This window comes from Monodelphis domestica, chromosome 2 (assembly GCF_027887165.1).
Source record: "Monodelphis domestica isolate mMonDom1 chromosome 2, mMonDom1.pri, whole genome shotgun sequence".
NCBI lineage: Eukaryota > Metazoa > Chordata > Mammalia > Didelphimorphia > Didelphidae > Monodelphis > Monodelphis domestica.
Genome location: NC_077228.1, coordinates 86909001 through 86931199, shown reverse-complemented (window position 1 = coordinate 86931199; position 22199 = coordinate 86909001). Strand labels below are relative to the sequence as shown.

Here is a 22199-nt window from a genome sequence, read left to right as displayed (position 1 = left end):
AGGTAGGGAAGATGTGAAGGAAGAGAACTTATAATTCAAATTTAAAAAATGAATGTTAATTTTTTTACATAGAGTTGGGGGTAAATAAAATATTATTTAAAAATAAAAGCATTAAAATTAAAGTATTTCGAGAAAAGAGTTAAGAACAAGAAAGAAAAAGTTAAAAATAGGAAGTTTGACACTCAAACCCTAACCCCTTTTCAGAGGTGAGAGGTCCATAAATGTTATATAGTTTACATATTCTTAGACTTTTTGATGTATTGTTTAGGTATGCTTCTTTTATTCTCCTTTTTCAATTTTTAAAAATTCTCTCTAAATTAGGACAGTCCTTGAAGGAGTATGGAGAGAAATACTGGGGTAATTATGGTGATATAAAAGTCAGAAAATATATCAATAAAATTTTAGTCTAAGAAAAAAACTAGGTTAAGAATTTTAGTTTGTGACATTACAAATGGACTTATTTAACCTCCTTATACTTCATTATTTCCATGTCTCAGATGAAAATAATGATAAATGTGGATTCTAATTTTCTTTTTTTGTCCTTTTCATTTTATTGTTCCTGGGTATCTTACACCTCTCTCTATCCTCCCTATATTCCACACCAAAAATGTATATGTAAATTATATATTTTTTCTATTCACCAATTTTTCTCTAGAGAAGGATGTTCACAAGTTATTCTTCAAATTTTAATTCTTTAATGGCATATAATGTTTCTTAGGCTCCATTAGTTTTCCTATTCATTATTTCATGTAACTCCTTTCAAGTTCTTTTAAAAATAATCTGGTCATCATTTCTTATAACACAGTAGTATTTTTTCAGTCATGTAACACAATCTGTCCAGGCATTGCTCAATTGATTGACAGCTACTAGATTTCTATTTGTATACAATTTTCAAGTGTGCAATTGATATGAATTATAACTTAGGTGAAAGTACTTAGAAATCATTTGTGAACAAAGTAAATATATATATATATATATCATCTTATTCTACAAGGTTTTAAGTATTATCCAATATAAAGAATAATATTTTCTTGTTTGTATCTTTTCCATGCAAATGATGTGTATATCTAAATGAGTATATCTATATTCAACTCACAAGAAGCTATAAACAGATATATGGAATCTCTTTCACTCTTTCCAAAGCTCTTCTCAGAAAAGGTATACTGGATTATCATTATTCCTTGCTGCTCCCTTAAACTTTGTTATTTTTTGCAAATAATTTTAAGTTCAAATCTCACTTCCTGGTGATGATCTGTCTCTTAAGGAACAAATAGTTCTCTAAGTTATAAACAGAAGATTGGTAGTCCACCAAGTATCATTTACAGAAAGACTGTCACACTATAAAGTAGCAAACAGCCTGTTTAAGCATATTACAAACAGAAATCAGAGAAGGAATAGAAATGAAAATAAATCAGACAATATTTAGGGCGAATTAGTCCTTCTACAGGGAATGAGAGCTCAATCAAGAAAGAGAGAGATAATTATTTCACACAGAGAGTAAACTTCCTGAATTCTTTGAAGCGGCAATCTGGAAATAGCAATATGTTCATAGCACTGGTTTCTCTAAGTGGGGCTTTTCTTTCTTCCCTCCACGAATTCTCCAAGAAGGGAGACTGAAACCATTGTCCTCTCTCATAGCCAGAAGCCAGAAAAAGTATTTGCCCTCTCCCAAGTACTCAAAAAATCTGCCCCACTCTCTCAAACATTGTGGGGAAACTTATGAAAGTGCCTAGTAAATTATATAATAAGTAATCTAATATGAAATGAGATTTGTGTTCTAAGGAATCACAGTATCATAGAGCCATAAGGAATACCATAAAGTAATGTAACAGAAATAGGAACAAGATAGAAGAAAGAAGGAGCCATAGATACTGAGATAGCAAACTTTAAAAAAAAATCAAAACTAAGTTTTAATTCTCAGGTTTTCTAATTAAAGAATTCAAATATCTTGACTCTCAACTTGGCATTAAGATACTTAAATATTAGAAATGTATTATACAAAACCAAGACAAATTAAGGGATGACCAGACCCTTAGACACGTTTTAACCCAATTCTTTCATTTTACAAAAAGAGGAAACTAATAAATGTTATACCTAATGTCCAATGTTACACACATAGCAAATAACAAAGTTAGGATAATAAAATTATTTTGAACAATGTTCAAAATTATCTTGCAATTAAGACTAAAATAACACAGCATAAATTTAGGCATGCTGATGCCCAAAATATCTCATTAAGTATTCAAGACATGTATGCATACAATCAGCTGTCAGTTATTCATAATGATTGATAATATGTACAATTAAAATCTATAAATAATTTTCAAACTAATTTAATACAATAATTTCAAAGGAAAAATATTGCACTATATCTATCTATTTATATTTATTTAACAATATATTATATAAATAGTAGTAGTAGTAGTCTGTTGGTAACCGAGGATGACGATTGTTTTTGTGTGCTTTCATCTGTGATGTAGATGAGTGTGCACAAAAACACTTGTGCATGAAGGAGATTTAAGTGGAAAAGTCGATGCACAGAGACCTTCCCACTCTCTTGGCATTGGAAGCCTGGGTCCAGTGGCATGAAAAATTGTTACACCTGGAGACGTCCACAGCTGCATTGGATGGCCGTGTTGTCTTTTGTGCTCCAACACGCCCTAAGCAGTCCACAGTGCTTTGCTGCGTCGCCCTCTCAGCCATTGAACCTTCTTATTGGTTTCTTCTGTCTGTTCATCAGAAGCAGTCTTCACATGCTGTGTGAGCAAAGCCTTAGTTCACCAGGGGTCGATGACCTGATGGCTACCCTCACAAGGTTTAGCTGGCCTGTCGAAGCCGTTGCCCGGGGTGTGACCGCTGTCGCATGCTAGCAGCTACTAGGAGCCACAAGTGAGAGCTGGGTGTCAGGTGAGGATCAGAGGTTGGAGAGCTGCCCTAGGAGGGCATGACAAGCCCTCCATACCAGAGATACTACCCCTCCCTGAGCACCCCATACACCCCTATTATATATTATACAAATATATATTATATATATATTACATATACAAATGTTATATATATATATAATATTTGTATATTACATTATATATATATATTATATAAATATACACATATATACACATATTATTTGTGTGTGTCTGGGTTAATAAAAAACATTGTGTAAACCCTTTCCTTGCTTTTTGTTTGGAGAAGGTATAGTAGATATATTACATGAGTCTTGATAGTAAACAATCCCTGCTTTCCCTCCCAATTTTTTTACTCTTTGTCAAATAAGGGCACTTGAATAAAGTAAATTGCTAGCACCGTCCCTAAGTCCCTAAGCAGATACGCACTTATTATCACTTATTAAGTGTCAGGTACTAAATAAAAGGAAAAATGTTTTCCTTAACCTTGAGCACCTCACAATCTAAGGCATAAACAACAAGGACACATCAAAATTAAAGTTAATTTCAAAAGAAATGTACTGAATGAGGAGCAGAGAACTTTAGAATTAGTTAACTTAAAAGACTTCTTGCTAACGTTGGATTTTGAGCCTTCTGGAAGGAAACCAGGAAACTAGAATACTAATGTGAGAAGAAAGATAAGTCCAACTACCTTTTCAGCCAATTAAGAGGACATGGTTTTAGGAAATTATATATTTACAAGAAAATGGGTGACTCAATCTGAGTCATGAGGCCTTGACAAAGTTAAAGAATTATCCCTGTGTATAGTTAGTTACCTCAATATCTCTTCTGGACTTTTTTTCAGCTTCATGAATAGAACATCATATCCCATGCAAAAGAAAAATGAAATAAATTGGATTCTCTTGAAGAAAGTTAAATATTTCACCCTTGATAATACAAAAAAACTTTGCTGTCTTATGCCCCATTTCACTGAACTTTCTAAACTCACACTTCACTGTAGCATACTTTTTTTTTAAGGCATCGGCCTCCTGGATGTTTTATTAGATTGAAAAAAAAAATCAGGCAAGTCTTTTAAAGCATATCATAACTCAGATAATCACAAACCAAGTTAGTGATTAATGTAATATGTAATCAAGTTACTGAACTGGCAAATATTTTGAGTGTGAATGTTTGAAATTCAGATGGCAACAGAAAACATAGAGAAAAAAAGATGAAAAAGAAAATTTACAAGCATGATTGCACACAAGATGACATCTGTCAATGCCCTTGTTTAAAAAAAATCTAAATTAAAAGTGTTCCCCAAATTACCTTTCCTTTTTACTGCTGAAGATACATATTTACAATAAACCATATGAAAATAAAACAATGGAGTATTAATTTATTTTTAAAATAATTTTAGTGATTATGATAAATATTATCTGATAGCATGTAAGATAATTTTATCAGTAATTTTTGTTTTATTTTATTGATATGATTAATTATACTGATAATTTTCCTAATAGTGACCAGTTCCATATTCCTAGTATAAATCTCACTAGGTCTTACTCAATTGTATATAATCTTTGTGTTATACTTATATCATTTCCTTGATAGTATTTTATTTAGAATTTTTGCATTGACATTCATACAGGAAGCTGGTCTAGTTTATTTTTTCTGTTTTACTTCTATATGGTTTAGGTATCAAAAACACATTTGTGTTATAAAAAATAATATTTAATGCTACTACTTTTTTACCAATCTTTCCAAATAGTCAATATATTATTGAAATTAATTGTCCAAATTCCCTTGGTAATCCATGATGTCCTTATATTTTTTTTTCTTTAGGAGGTTATTTAAGGCTTTTTTCAATTTACTTTTTCTAATAAAGGCCTGCATAAGTATTCTATTACCTCTTCCATCAATTTGGCCTTTCATAGTTTTATAAATATGCATTCATTTCTCTTTGATTCTCAGTTTTACTGGTTATATTGTTGGACAAAATAACTGCTATTAATGAGTTTGATTTTATTTTCATTGTTGGTAGTTTCAATCTTTTTTTATTACTCTAGAATATTTGGCTTTCCTTTTAAAATAATTTGAGCAACTGTCATTTTTTTCTTTTTCTCTTAATTGTCATGATAAACATACTTCTATACTGGTCATTAATGTGAGAGCAAAGTCATGCATAACCAAAAACCCCCAAATAAAGTCAAAAATATGCTGATGATGATAATTCCAACATTTTGCTGGAGGTGGATAGCATTCCCCATCATGTCTTTCAGTATTGTTTCAGGTTATTTCATTGCTGAGAGTAGCCAAGTTTTCACAGATAGTCATTATTCCATATTGCATATTATGTACAATGTTCACTCTGTATTAGTTCCTGTAGATTTTTTTCCATTTTTTTCTGAAATCATCTTGTTTGTCATTTCTTATAGCATGATTGTATTCCATTACCAACATGTACCACAATTGGTTCAGTCATTCCCCAATTGATGGACACCCCCTCAATTTCCAATTCTTTGCCACTACAAAAAGAGCTGTTATAAATATTGCTTGTATCTCTTTGGGATAAAGACACCACAGTGGTATTACCAGATTAAAAGGATTTTTTTATGCACAATTTTATAGCCCATTGGATATAGTTCCAAATTCTCTTCAGAATATTTCAGTTAGTTCACAAATACACCAACAATGCATTAATGTCCCAATTTTGCCACTTCCTCTCCAACATTTTCTACTTTTCATTATTGCCACATTGGCAATCTGATAGGTGTGATATGATACTTCAGCATTGTTTTAATTTGCATTTCTCTAATCAAGAGTGATTTAGAAAATTTATTCATATAATTATGGATGACTTTGATTTCTTCATCTAAAATTGCAGTTTGATATCCTTTCACCATTTGTCAATTTGGGGATGGTTAATATTCTTATAAATTGGATTTAGTTCTTTATAAATTTGAGAAATTAGAATTTTATCAGAGACATTTATTATACATTTCCCCCTGTTTATTATTTCCTTTCTAATTTTAGTGTAATGAGGAACTGTCCTAGAGGGATGTTAGATGCTACAACCCACCTAGGAACTCCTCAACACCAGTTAAGCACCAAACCCTTGGCTTATAGAAACACAGTTTATTTTAATACAAGGAATAAGGGACACTGGTCGGTATGGCCCTAACGTTCTTCAAACTGCCTCCATCCAACTCCTAAGTTCCCTAATTAAGGAGAACCTTCTGTTTCTTCTCTGGGCCCTGCGTACAGCTCCCTGTCTCACCTAAAACCCTTTCCCAAGCTATCTGACTTTTTCTAATCTTCAAATGAGTAATTAATAAAGAAAGGGAAAAACCCTTGCATTTGGCTGCTGTTCTAAGTAACCCAAAGTTATAAATGGAAAGCTATGGATTACTTTGGCCAAGAGGAATTCTGGCAGCTTAACCACTGGCAGATGATCTTTAGATTCAGAGAAATTGGTTTTCTCCAAATAAATCCTCTACTTAGATGCCAAAGATTTCTCCATGAAATACTGCCTATCCAGGGAGAATCTCTTAGAACAAAAACCCTCCTTCAGTTTGGTGGAAATGTAGGCAGAGAGACAAGATCTACCTCCAGCTCAGATGAAATCCAAGAAGGAAGTAAAGTTCAGTTATTTTCAGTTTTAGATATCCATAATTCCTTTCTTACCCAGAACCTTTTCTAGGACTTATCTCAAAATTCCCTTCTTGCAACTAACCCTAGAAAACAAAACCACCCCTAACTATATTCCTACATTAGTTAGATTACTTTTGTGCAAAATGTTTTTAATTTAATATAATCAAAATTATTCATTTAATATCTTATGATACTCTCTATCTCTTTTGTTGGTCATAAATCCTTCCCTTCTCTTTAAGATTTTTCAGGTAAACTATTTGGTGTTCTAATTTAATCATGGTATCACTCTTTTTCTCTAAATCATATATCCATTTTGACCTTACCCTTGATATTGACCTATAATTAGCTTCTACCATACTATTTTCCAGTTTTCTTAGGAGTTGTTTTTTTTTAAAGAGTGAGTTATTATTCCAAAAGTTAGGATTTTGGGGTTTATCAGGGTCTAGGTTGCTAAAACCATTTATCCCTGAATGTTGTGTATCTAATCTACTCCATTTCTCTATCATTCTATTCCTTAGCCAGTAGCAGATTGTGATGATTACTACTTTATAATATAATTTGAGATCTGGTACTGCTAGGTCTCCTTCCTTGACATTTGTTTTTCTTAGTCTCCTTGATATTTTCTACATTTTGTTCTTCCAGATGAATTTTGTTTTTATTTTTTCTAGTTCTAGAGCATAATAATTTGCTAGTTTGATTGGTATGGCACTGAATAAATGATTTAATTTAGATAGAGTTATCATTTTTATTATATTAGCTTGGCCTACCCAGGAGCTATGAATATTTTTCCAATTGTTTAGATCTGACTTTATTTGTGTGAAGTTTTCTGAAATTGTGTTAATTTATTTCCCTGATTTGTCCTTGCAAATAGATGCCTAGGCATTTTATACTTTTTATACTGATTTTATTTTTTTTTTTATACTGATTAAAGAGTGATTATAAATGGAGTTTATCTTTCTAATTCTTGCTGCTGGATTTTATGGGTAATATATAGAAACACTGAATTATGGAGATTTATTTTGTATTCTGAAACTTTACTAGAGTTGTTAATTATTTCAACTAGTTTTTAGTTAATTCTGTAGGATTCTCTAAATATGCCGTCATATCATCTGCAAAGAAAGATAGGTTAGTTTCTTCATTGCCTGCTTAAATTCCTTCAATTTCTTTTCTTTCTCTCTAATTGCTAAAAGTAGCATTTCTAATAAAATAGTAAATAATGATGGTGATATTGGGCATCCATATTTCACTCCTGATCTCATTGAGAAGGTTCCTAACTCATCCCCTTTGCAGATGATACTTGCTGAAGGAATGGCCCATTTGCTTCCATGTTTTCTGATGTTTTTAATAGGAATAGTTGTTCTATTTTGTCAAAGGCTTTTTCTGCCCTTATCGAAATAATCATGTGATTTCTGTTAGTTTGAGTATGGGTATAGCCCATTATGATGACAGTTTTTCTAATATTAAACCAGTCCTGCATTCCTGTTGTAAATCCCGCCTGTTCATAGTGAATTATCTGTGTGATGTATTGCTGTTCTCTTTTTTATTTATGTATTAGTTCAATGGTTCTCTTTCAATTTTAATAATTTCTCCTTTAATTTTTAGGATTTCCAATTTAGTCTTTAAATAAGGATTTTTCATTTGTTCTTTTTCTAGATTTTTTTAGTTGTACACCCAATTTATTAATCTGAATGTTTTCTTTTTTAGTGATTTAAGCATTTAGAAATATAAAGTTTTGCTTTAAGTACTGATTTGGCTGTATCCTATAATTTTGATATGTTGCATCCTCCTTGTCATTCTCATTAATAAAATTATTCATTTTTCTATAATATTTTCTTTGTCTCACTTTTTTTAGCAGTAGATTTCTTAGTCTCCATTTAATTTTCAATTATCTTTCCATGGAACTTTACTAATAATAATTTTATTGCATTATGATCTGAAAAGGACGCATCTGTTATTCCTGCTTTTCTCCATGTGTTTGTGAAGTTTTTATGACCTAATGCATAGTCAGTTTTTGTGTAGGAATCATGTACTACTGAAAAGAAAGTATATTATTTCTTTTGTCATTCAGTTCTCTCTAGAAATCTATTACTTCTAACTTTTTGCAAGACTTCATCAACTTTCTTTTCTTCTTCCTTGTTTATTCTTTGGTTTGATTTATCTACACCAGAAAGGGGAAAGTTGAGGCCCCCACCCCACTCTTATACTTTTACAATCAATTTCTTTCTTCAGTTCATTTAATTTTATATTCTTGAAAGTTGTCATTTGAGGATTCATTTCTGCAGGTGAACTGTGGATTCTTTCAATTTCTATTTTACTCTCTTGTTCAAGAACATATGCACAGTTTTGTTTGATAATTTCTTGTATTATAATGCCCATGCTTTTTTATCATGGCTTTCAGGTACTCCAATAATTTTTAATTGTCTCCTCAATCTATTTTCAAGGTCATTTATTTTTTCAATGAGATATTTCATGTTTTATTCTGTTTTGCATCCTTTTGATTTTGCATTATTGTTTCTTGATTTCTTATGAATGCAATAGCTTCTAGTTGCCCCTTATAATCATTAAGAAACAATTTTCTTCCATTAGCTTTTGAGCCTTACTTTTCATTTGGTCCTTTTCTTCTTGCATTGCTTTCAGTTCTCTTTTCCATTTCCCCCCTGTCTTATTTAAGTGATTTTAAAATGCTCTTTGAGCTCTTCAGAATTTGAATCCAATTCGTATTTTTCTTTGGGACTTTGCATGTGTTTGCTTTGCTTTCACTGTTCCCTTATGTGTCTGTTCCTTGCTTTTAATCTCCAGAAAATCTTTCTAAGGATAGGAGTGTTTCTTTTTTGATGTTTGCTCATTTTCCAGCCTTTTTATTGTCTTTCATGTTTATTTTAAAGGTAGGCTCTGTTCTTCAGGAGGATATGGCACCCTCTTAAATTTCAGCTCTTCCTTGATGCTACCCTCAGTCTTATTTCTGGGTTTCTGTATGTTTCAGGTATTCCAAGATGGTGATGATTTGTGGGCTAGAAGCTGTGTGAGCTACCTCCCACTACTGATTTAATTACTTCCATGAGACTGTAGATGCCTGAAATTCCAGCCTCAGACTTCAGTTTAGGATTTTGATATCACTCTGGGCTTGACCATATCAGGCACATATCACATAGTGGACTTTCTTGCCCTAGACCTCTGCCTGGTATTTGGAAAAGATCAGTCACACTCCCTCAAACCAGTAGCCTGGGAACTGCCCCGACAGGAATTAGGGGCCCAGTTCTGAGTCTACCAACTACCCTAAACTAGGATTTAGGTCCTCACCACAAGCTTGGGCTGGGATTCCTGGCCTCACTCTGGGCCCATCTGGCTGTACAACACAGACATCTCTGGGCTGTAATTTACACACTGGTTTAAAAACCGAAGCAATCTTATTTAACTTTAAATCCTACATATTCTTTAAAGTTAAATATATGTATTATTATGGTATGATATGTGATATTAAATATTATATTTGTTATATATATAACTACAAACTATTAGGAAAATTAAATTAAAAATTAATTTTAAAATTAGGTAAAGAAATATTGTCTTTAAAATAATTGAAAATGAAAATATATCATTGCATTGTAACATCACTATCAATTTTAATTGTTTTTTTAGATTATATGTTGATACAATATTTTTAAATAATTTTTTTAATCCATGATCTCTCTATACCTCATATTCCTCTCCACTCTCCAAGATAGCTGGTAATACAAAGTAGGTTTCTCTTGGATATCATACAATATATATTTATATGTGAAGCAAGACACATAGAGAAACATTTATGTAGGAAATCAAGTGAAGAATGATATTCTTCCCTGTATCAATATTTTTGATTCAGTCATATAATCAAAATGTTATGTTAAAGTATTATTATTATTGGGGCAATAGGTATGGAGGATAAAGGTCTAAGATATATTTTTATAAGCACCTTTATTACCCTGACTATGAAAAGACCTGAAGGGAGAAATAGATCCTCATCTTCAATCCAATTACTAATTGGGAAGTAATCCAATTTTTGTAGTACCAAAGATCTAGCTCTATATCACAAATCCCTCTTCTATCCTTTCTTCCCCTCTTTTCTTCTCCTCCATATTCTTTATTTTACCATATTGTCCTCTGTCAATTCATCTCACAGTATTATACTTTTGAGCTTCAAATCCTGTATAAAGAGACTAAGACAGCTCTAAATATGTAATCTGGATGAAGATTCATTTTCTTATCCTGTTCTATTATTTGCACAGGTTAGTTATTGAGAAACACTACCAAAGTACATAATACATTCTTATTCCTTTTAAAATGAAATGGAAAGAAAATACGGAGGCTTATCTTTTTTACAAGCAACTTCAGGTTAATACAACTGAATATTTATTTTTCTTTCCTACTGAAATCAAGTATTTATTAAGAAACCGAAATATGTTTAGTTCTTGCTGGTTTCTGTGAAAGATACAGATATTTACTCTGTAGGTGATGATCTAAGACAGCTTTCAGTTTAGTGTCACAGTTAAGACTAACAGAAACAAAATTCTAGAAAATAAAATAAGAGATCACATAATAATGGCCTAAAATGTATATAGTACATATTAGTTTTGATGTCAAAGTTTTTTACATTGACTAAAATCACTGATTATTCAAGAAATCTGGCATGAATTAATCTATTTTCCAATACTTTATTGCCCCTAATTTCAGGTCCCTGTCCAGAACTCTACTTTTAGAGGGAAAAATAAATGAATGAAATTTCATTATATATACTTATACATGTATATACACACATATGTATGTATATACACTTACATATGTATACATACATACATATAAAATTATTGTTAGTCATATTTTTAGATACCAAAAAGTATAAGAAATATATTTAAATTTATTCAGTATTTTGAAGTAGAAGAATCATTCATTACAAAAGAAACAAAAGAAGCCATGAAAGAAATTATATTCTTATAAGCATTAATGTCTTTTGGCAAATAGATGTATTTGTCATTTGTCCTTATCTATATACATCCTGTCTATTCATACATGTACACATACCGATACATACATATGTATACACATTTTCCTCTAAACTATTAGAATTAATTAGTGAAGAACATTTGTTCATTCCCCTCCTTTCTTATTCCATTCAGAAACATTTGAATAATTCATAAGAATTACCTTCATTAAAATGGAAGTAACACCATATAACATCTTATACTTTATTCAGCCTTTTCAATTTTTAATGGGACAAAATGTATCCTTATATAATTTAGTAGTAATAGTAGAAAGAGTAATATAATTAGTAGATTAGAAATAGTTTTAGTATTAGAATTAAAAGCAATAGCAGTATCAGTAGTAGTAGTATATGTAATGGTAGTAGAAGTAGTAATAAACTAAATTCATATTTGGCTACAATACTAATACATTATAACTAAAACTTTTTTTTCAATTTCTTTCAATCTTATGGTAAAAGTCAAAAGAGTATATTTAAGGAAGTTTTACTTTTATATTTAAATTAGGAACAAAGAAGTAATTGTGCCATTATATTGGGATTTTGTCAAAAAATGTTTAGAATATTTTTTTTCAGTTCTAGGTATCATATTTGAAGATAGATATCAATACACTAGAGAACATAAAGGATGATTAATGAGACATTGGAGTTTTGTTACCATGCCTTGTAAAGTTTTGCTAAAGGAACTAGGGATCTGAAAATTTGTAAAGAGAGAATTTAGTGGTCAGTTAGGTGATCCTAGTGTGGAAATGTGATACTTATTTTCAAGTGTTTTGATGGAATTAATATAGAAGATAAGTGATATTTGCTCTTTGGTCTCCAGGGGCAGAAATCACAGGTACATTTTACTCTTATAAAAGAATGAACTTCCTAAAAAGTAGAGCTATAAAAAAGAAGATTGAAGTTGTGTGATAATAATAATAGGAAGAAGATAAAAATATGTTTAGACTCTGTTGGACACATTTGTAATAAATTTTTATAAATAAAATGTCTAAAATGAATATTCTCTTTTCTTTAAACATCATATAATTTGGGGGAAACTAATGCAATAATATCCATATCAATAATAATACAGCCTAGTTTTTATAAAGTGTTTTAATATTAGTGAAGATCTTTATATAGAAAATATTTTATTTTTTATGTAACTTATTTTCAAATGACTTTTGAATATTATTTGGTTAGCTTACAGAAATTATAGATAAAAATAAATATATATATATATGCATGTGTTTCTATATTTATATGTGTTTGTATATATATAATATTTATATAATATCATGTCATAATCATTTTTTTAAAAATCCTGTGACATTATCTTTCCATTTCATCCTCTGTTGTCTCCTTCTTCCTTTGCCTTCAGTCTTTCCTAATATCAGGGTCTTTTGCAATGAGTCCAATTTTATAATGTGGCCAAAGTATTTAGGCTTTGGCTTCAGTATTTGAAATTCCAAGAAATAATTTGAATTAATTTCTTAAAATATTGATGGATTTGATATCCATTCTGTTGAAAGGAGCCTGAAAGTCTTTTCTACTATCCCAATTTAAAGGCATCAATTCTGTACTTACTCAGGAATGCATTGCTACTGGAAAAACCATAGTTATGACTATATGATCTTTGTTTGCAAGGTGATGACTTGATGACTCTGCTTTTGAATATGTTGACCAGATTTTTAATAGCTTTCTTTCCAAGTAGCAAGTGATTTCATTTCATGGCTACAGTCACCATCTGAAGTGATGTTTTAGTCTAATAATATAAAATGTGACACACTGCTTTCATTTCTTCTCCCTCTAATTGCCAGAAAGTGATGAAACCACTTGCTATGTTCTTAGTTAATAAGTGTGTGTATGTATGTGTGGGTTTAAGCTTCAAGTCAGATTTTATACTCTCCTTTTTTATCTTCATCATGAGGCTTCTTAAATTTTCCTTACTTTCTGCCATCAGAGTGGTTTTGTCTGAATATATGAGATCCTTGGTATTTCTCTCAGCAACCCTAATTACAGCTATTGATTCATCCATCCTGGCATATACATTCTGCAAATAAATAAAATTAGATGACAATTTACAACCTTGTCACACTCTTTTCCCAAACTTAAATCAATCAATTTTCCATGTTCAGTTCTAACTGTTGTTTCTTGTCTTAAATACAGATTCCTCAGAGGACAAATAAAATGACTTGATACTCCTGTTGCTTTGAGAACTTCACACATTTTGTTGTATTCCATATAGTGAAATGCTTTAGTGTAGTGCATGAAACAAAAAAGAAATGGTTTTCTAAAACTCCCTTGCTTTCTTCACAATATAGCAAATGTTGACAATTTGGTTTCTGATTCTGCCTCTTGGAAAACCCACCTGATCTGCTAAATTCTTGGTTTACATATTGCTAAAGCCTAGCTTACATACTCTTATGCATAACCATTTTGGCATGTGAAATGAGCACAATTCTTTGGTAATTTAAGCATTCTTTGTCATTTTCCTTACTTAGTATTGAGGATCTAAGAAGAAATTTTCCAATCCAGTGGCCACAACTGAGTTTCCTAACTTCTGGGACATTGAGTGCAGTCTTTTAATAGACTTTGAGGGTTTTAAAAATCTTTACTGAAATTTCATCACATAGCTTTAATGTTAGCTATACTTCCTAAGGCCCACTTGATTTATTCTACAGAATATTTAGCTCTAGATCATTACCAACACCACTGCTATTTATAATTTTTAGATCTTTCATGATAAATCTTCCATATATTCAAACCACATCTTTTTAATCTCTTCTGCTTCTGTTATGTCCCAATGATTTTTGTCTCATATGGTTATTTTTGCATGAAATATTTCATGAATATTTCTAATTAGGTCCCTTGTTTTCCCTGTTCTATTATTATCTTCTTTTTTCTTTTCATTACTAAAGAACCTTATTTCCTTATAATTCTACTGAATTCCCTATTCAGTTGAGTATATCTTTCCCTTTCTTCTTTTCTTTTCTTTTTCCTTCTTTACTCAACTATTTGTAAAATATCACAAGATTGTCATTTGTTTTTTCTCTTCTTTTTTAACATTTTCTTCTTAAAATTTATTTTTCTTATTATTGCTGCCTTCTGTACAATATTATAAATTTCTATTCATAGTTATTCAGATCTTTCTCCTAGATCTAATCCTTTACTTCTATTCATTATTTTAATTTCATATTCATGAGGGTTATTATTTAGGTCATACCTGTATGACCTAATGATTTTTTTTTCTATTTTCCTCAAATTACATCTTAATTTTATAAAAAGAAGTTCATGTTTTAAATTATGATTAGCTCCAGGTCTTACATTAACTGACTCTAAAGAGTTTCACCACCTCTCCATATATGTCTGCAGTGTGTATGTGTATGTGTGCATACATGCACTCATGTGTGCACACACACATACATAAAGGAAAGAATGAAAAATTGTAACATTAGAATGCACATTCCCATGGTATAAATTTAACCTGTTTCACCTATTGGCTTTACTGAAAAAATCAGAGGTCCATAACAACAAATCCCAAGAGCGACATGGATAAGATACAGTGATATTTCTTTTGTAAAAGCAGCAGTCTTGGCTTGTTAATAATGGAGAGAATGGTATCTTGCAAGCTGGCCAGTCAAGCATTGAAGAAAAATGACTCAATACATTTTAAAAATCTTTGCAGTTTCTCTCCAATTATTTTTTAATGTGGCTTTTGACAAATTGTCAAGAGTGAAAGTTAGCAGACTTTACTTTTATGACCATTATATTTTGCATCCTGTCAAGTGATGAGCTGCATAGCTCTGAAGAGCATGAGTGCAGTGGGAAAAAAGGGTCACCATATAGAATTTATGATGACAGGGCGTCTATTTTCCTGACAGAAAGCAAATGTAGGAGGTGGTGTGATTCAGAATTGAAATGTCTTCTCAATTTTCATAAGCACCATGAATCATTTCAGGGAAAAGATTTTGAATGGAAGAGAAAAGCAATAATTAGCATATTATTTAGAAGTATAGTATATAAAATGGCACTTGATTTCAGAACAATTTTAAGCTTAACATATTTATGAAAGGAGTTCTTACAAAACAAATTCAGGTATTTTAAATTATGATTTTTTTCATAGTTGTATTTATTTTTATTAAATAAAGATAACCCTTTACTTTGCATTATATACCTTTGAAGAAAAATCGAGTTGACCTTTCCTTCAAGGACATATTATATTTAACAATTACTGTTAAAGAAAATATAATTCATCAATTGAGTTTTGAGACATAATTGGTTCTGGGATATAACATATAACAATATAATAAACATAATATTGTAAATCAGAGAAATTCATGACTTTCATTTTAACATTACTATTGTGTTTTCAGTTTGATATTTCTATCACCAGCAGAATCCTTGGTTCTAACACTTTATTCTCTTCCATTGTTCATCATGCTAGTAAAGATACATTCTAGTTCTACCAACAACTTTCTCCGAATTCTTCCCCTATTGGAATCTTTATCACAAACACTTCTAGAATACATTTCCTTTTCCCTTCTCCTTTTTATAATAGCCTCAGATGATCCTAGTTGTGGTATAGGAAGGAACTTGAGAAATTATCTAGCCCCATCATCTCATCCTACAAATGAGGAAACTGAGGCTGAGAAGGGTTAAGTGACTAGCACAGGATTATATTAAGGGCTACTAAGAGTCAGATATGATTGAACAACATATGTATGTGTATAGGGGTACATTTGAGTATGGGTCTATATAACCACTTCCATAAATATACATATATAATAACAAAATAATTATAAATATAAGTATACACACCTATACATGCATCTACCCACAAAGATAGATGGATACCCATAGATATGTAGATAGATAAAAATATATATGATAAGGCTAGATTTTTTTTTTAGTATTGAATTAGGAAAGTACATATTGTAGTATGTAGAGATAGAGTACTGGACTTGAGAAAAGAAAATCTGAATTTGGATTCTGCAGAGATTCTCAATAGGTTTATGAACTCTTTATGTCACATTTTTCTTACCTATAAATTGAAGGACTGTTTTTCATTATTAAAAAGGTCACTTCTAACCCAAATATATGATCTCATGGACATTTGGTTACACCTTCAATATTTAGTTTCACCTTATAGACATATAGGTGTGTGGGGTGCCTATTTCCCTTCATAAAATAATGTGATATAATCAAATGCATATAGAATTTGGAGCAGAATATCAGGTTTACATTTTGACTAGGTCACTTACTGTGGATGTGACTTTGAATACATCATTTAAGTACACTGGGGATCCAGTTTCTAATCTATAAAATTAAAAGATAGAACTAGATGTTCTCTAAGATTCTTTAAACTCTAAATCTATTGTATCTATGTCCTGTAGTAGACTCAAAAATAGATTGATCAAAATCAATATGATAAATTTTTATCAGAAGTGTAAGGATGATATTAGAAAATAAGTGTTATTTTATTAGTTTAGAGATAAGAAATAAAATGGCTGCTTGAGAAAAGCACTGGAGTTTGAAGCAAAGCTGAGAGAGCATGTTGCTTTCAGATGTTGACAGTTATAACTATTTTTCTGTGTCAATTACTCTCTCTGGCAGTTGGGAGAGTTAGTCTCTGGCAGTTGGCAGAGACACACTCTCAGAGACTCTCTCTCAGGGCTGGAGGAGGTAACATCTTTGCCTCTTTCTGTGTCTGAGGGAAAGATCTGAAGGAGTTCAGTGTTTTCCTTTCCCAACTTGGGAAACACTATTGAATAGCTATTGTGGTTTTTATAGATTTGTTTATATCTGAGAAGATCAAAGAAAGATTTGGTCTTTGGTTTGGAGTAGGAGTCTTAACAGACTCAGAGTCTTAACTGGATTCTTGTTGAGACTCAAACAACAAGCCTTTGCTATTTTATAATTTGAAAGCAAAGTTAAGAATTATAAGAATAATAGCAGTAGTTTTTATTTAGATAGTATAAATTCGTGTTAGTCAAATCAGGGAAGATTAGTGTAACCTGTGAAACACTGGAGAAGCACTTCCTTGCTGAACAAGTTTATTTGGGTGGATTTGGAATCCCTTTGAATTAGAAATCCTTTATTTATCCTTATATATTTAAAAAATATTATCTTTTATAATAATAGTCTCTTTAGCATCCTTGTGCCTTGAAGGAAAGTTCACATTTGAGCTTCACTTCATCACTGGGGATACTGTATTTTTAAAGATGATTAAATTTTGTTCTTTCCTAAAAACCTGTTCCTTGAATGCACAAACATGCACCAAGTCAAATAGAATTATAAACATTGGATAGAAATATAACAAAAATAATTTGTAGCAAACATCAAAATGCAAAATTGTTTCAACAGTTTAGTATTTTAAATGCACAAAAATGACATATAAACTCATCTAAGTGTTTAAGGAACAACATATGTTTCTGTAATCTTTTAAATTTTAAGGAAGGGCTTGCCAACAGATCTTAGAGAAAATACCATCTCAGACAAGAAATTTTACAATTCATAGTGGAAACTTTTACAACCCTGGAGCCTCTCTTTAAAGGGGACATTATGATTTTATTTACTCAGACACCTAAACTGCTGGTCAAATTCACAACCAGCTCAGTGAAGAGGCTGCCCATTGCCTAACATCAGTAGGGCAGTTTGGGTAATTTTGTAGAGCATCCATAATTTGACTATGGTCCAAAAGCAATTTTACCAGCTGGAATTCTCTCTGTGTATTTACTGGTGTTCTCTCCATTACTTTTACTAATTCTAGTTGCTGTAAATGTTCAAATGCCTTCATAACAGGTTTTTCAAAATTATAAACTTAATGGGCCTTCCTTTGGATAAACTGAAATTCATTATAGACCATCTGAAAGTTAAAAGGCTCATTCTGATAAATATCATTTAAGTGTTTCATTGTTATAAGAAGACAGATTTCTAACACTGAAAGACCATGTACAATATTTCCTTTAGAGTCCATACTACACAAATGGTTTGCCTCCACCAGGTCTGTTGGAATAATAAATGGGCAAGATGGTGTTAAGTGACTTAAGGCAAGACACTGAATTGTTTCATTCCATTTCTCAGTAAAGTGCTTGTCAGAAAATTCTTCAGGTAGTGTTAATTGTTCTTAAATATTTTAAGATATTGTGAGAAACTAAAAGAATCCATTAAATGTATCTGCTGGTGAGAAAAATGTGACTTCACTCTCTTTTCTAGGAGTTACAAATATCCAATCTACATGTAAGGCCAATAACAGCAACTGGAGTCTGTGCTGACTGATATATGTCAAAAAGATTATAGAGAAGTTTTTGGTTTTTATGATGTGAGATCAAATTCATCCAAGATGAAGATCACAGGACAAGAGCTAGTCTGGTCACCTTTTTTTAAAACTTCCAGAAGAAAAGAAAGATTTTCAGCAAAGGAGCCAAAATTTTTATCTCCAACTACATTTTCCAGACATAATTGATTTGTAATTTTCTTTAGAGCAATTTTATAACTGGTCTGTAACAATCCATTTAGGCGAACTTGCAAAATATTTTCTCATACTTGTTTTATTTCCATAAGTTCTTCCAAATCTTGATTTAATATCATGGTTTTTCCTGATTCTCTGGGTCCAATAATTAATGCAGAGTTACTTTCTCCATTGATAGCTGTTTGTTTTAGCAGATCAATTAAGAGTTTGTACTGTGTCTGTATTCCAAACAGGTTAACCTTTGGAATCTAGTAACAAAATCTTTCCCGTAAATTCTTTGTACCTGTGAAATATACTCTCCACATTACAGGTTTTTTTTTTTTGTTTTGTTTTGTTTTGTTTTTGCTTCTGACTGCTCATTTCAACAATTCAGATCTTGGAGAGTGATGATGACACATCCAAAGGTGGCAGCAATAGCGTCCTTTTCTCTTCTGGGAATACTTTTAATTACCTCTATCAAAAGTACTTGAACAGTTTGAACCTATATTGGACAGTTTTTCTATCTATATTTTGTGTAGCTCACCATTACCACTTTTATTTTTTACAGAAGGTTTCTTGGACTCATGGACAAAAAATATATTATTTAAATAAAACTGATTCCTTTATTTTTTATGGTTAAGTCCATCATTACTTCATAGAATCTTAGTAAAAAGAGACTGCAAAGATTCTCCAATACATTCAAGAGCTAAATTACCCGTATCTTATCCCCAATAAGTATCCTCTATACAATGTGAAGACTTCTCTAGGCAAAAACCACAATTTATATTTAAAATTTCATTTTTTACTAAAAAACAACAACTACCAAGAGGGAAGAATATTTTAACACAAAAGAGCAAAAATCAAATTTTAAATCAAATAGTGGACTTCTCTTATTTATAGTTCCATTGTGATTGCTACTTGAGTTCATCAGTTCCTGATTAATAAGTAGGTAACATACTTCATCATTAACTTACTGAAGTCATGATTTTTCACTCTATTCATCAATGTCCTTAAGTTTTTCAAAACTTTGTTTTTCACTTCACATCAATGTAACATTATGTAAGATTTTTTTCTGCTACTGGATACACTCAGTTTTAAAAATTCTTCTTAGATTTCTCTGAATTCATATTTGATATTTCCACTAATATATAATAATTTTCATTAGTATTTCCATAATTGAGGAACATACTCTGTGTTTCTAAATCTTTGTTACAACAAATAAGTAACATACTAAATATTTCTGAATATCCATTATTTACTCTGTCTTTATATCCTGGAAATATTGGCTAAATTTTCAAATATTTTCAAAAATGATTTTGAACCGGTTCATAGTTCCACCAAGAGTACATTACAATGTCTGTCCTCATATAGTCCTTCCAACAATTTTTATTTTTTTTTGTCATCTTTAACAATCTGATGATAATAAAATAGAATTTGGAATTGATTAATTTGAGCATATTATTAGTGATTTGAAGCATTTTTCATATGTTTTAATAATTTGCTTCTCTTTATTTGCAGATTTTCCCAATTAATATTCTTTGTGAATTTGGGTTGTTTTTTTTTTCAAAATTACTTTTATTTTTATGTGTTCCAAGAAAAATGAAATTATCAAGAAAATTTGCTATGAAGATTTTTGCCAAAACTAACATCTACATAATTTTAATTATAGTGATTTTTCTTGTAAATAATCTTCTATATTTCATACAATTAAACATTCATTGTATTTTTATGATCACATCTAACCTTAATTTATTTTTTAAAAACTCTCATCCATCTATAATGAGAAAAAGGATCTTCTCTATCTCTCTGCCTATTTTTGCATAGCCCATGTTTACATATATTTTATGTGTTTATAATATATAATTTTAATTATATTTAAATCATACTTTTATTCATTTATGATAAATTTAAAAATATAATGATCATATTTTAACTCTGTCTGAAAAATCATGGGGATATATATATATATATATATATATATATATATGATGCAATGCTAATTGTGATTATGTAACATTTTTGTAACCATTTCTAACATAAAAATGGTTTGCTTGACTTCACATAAATAATTAATTTATTGATTGCCTTCTCAATGAATATGAGTGAAGGAGAGAGAAAGGAAGAGAAGTTGGAACTCAAAATTAAGAAAAGTGAATGTTGAGTTTAAAAAATAATATTTTTAAAAGTCAAATAATAATAAAAAAATAAAAGCCAAAAAATAAGGGCAACCACTGAATCAATTCAGTCTATAGTTTCATCAGTTACCTTTAATAATAAAAATCAAAGACCCATTCAAGGAACCATACAAATAAGTCTAAGAAAACTCAGGCCCTAGGAACTTTTGTCTCCTTCCAGGCTCATTAGAGTTCATGTCCCCAAGAAAGGGGAGGAATAAAATATATTAAGTTCAGAGATTTTATTTATTAATTTATTCATATCTATTTATTAATTTATAGAGTAAATCTACTAAAATATGAATCAAGAAAAAACTGGTATACTTTTTCCTTTCCTTCTCTAGAGGAAAAAATTCAGAGCATTTTATTGTCTTGGGCTGTAACAGCTTGGGTTCTGTGAATGCTATTTGAAGAAGTATATAGCCAAGTTGTACGATTTTCACATTCAAATATTTACATAATTGCATTGATTTTTATGCCAAGAATAAATAACTATGTACAGGTAAATGTTTACATATTAAAAATGTAGAAAGTAAATTCCACTATGAAAGAGTTTTCTGATTAGAGCTCAGGAAATATAACAAGTTAGGGTAAAGGCATGGTTTGCTAGAAATTAAGGTTGCCTTGTGATTGGGTCACTAAACAATAATCTACACCCACTAGATAATAAATTACCTTATAAAAAGGTAAAAATGAGGGGGCAGCTGGGTATCTCAGTGGATTGAGAGCCAGGCCTAGAGATGGGAGGTTCTAGGTTCAAATCTGGACTCAGACACTTCCCAGCTGTGGGACCCTGGGCAAGTCACTTGACCCCCATTGCCTAGCCCTTACAACTCTTCTGCCTTGGAACCAATGCAAAGTATTGATTCCAAGATGGAAGGTAACGTTTGTTTTTTTTTTTTTAATTAAATTAATAGGTAAAAATGAGAGGATCAACATTGTCCACAATGAAAATGTGAATAAACTTGGTACTTCTTTGGCACTCTAGGCCAAGGAATATAGTATAACTATAATGAGTACCTTGAAATAATATCTTATTCTAA

General features: G+C 30.9%; 1 long non-coding RNA gene and 1 pseudogene across 1 annotated transcript in view; one reads left to right on the top strand and one right to left on the bottom strand.

Moving 5' to 3' along the window:
- Positions 1-22199, top strand: part of LOC130457113 (uncharacterized) — an 88543-nt gene that overhangs the window by 27112 nt on the left and 39232 nt on the right. The window lies entirely within an intron of this gene.
- On the bottom strand, positions 18061-19266 carry LOC100617111 (origin recognition complex subunit 4-like; annotated as a pseudogene).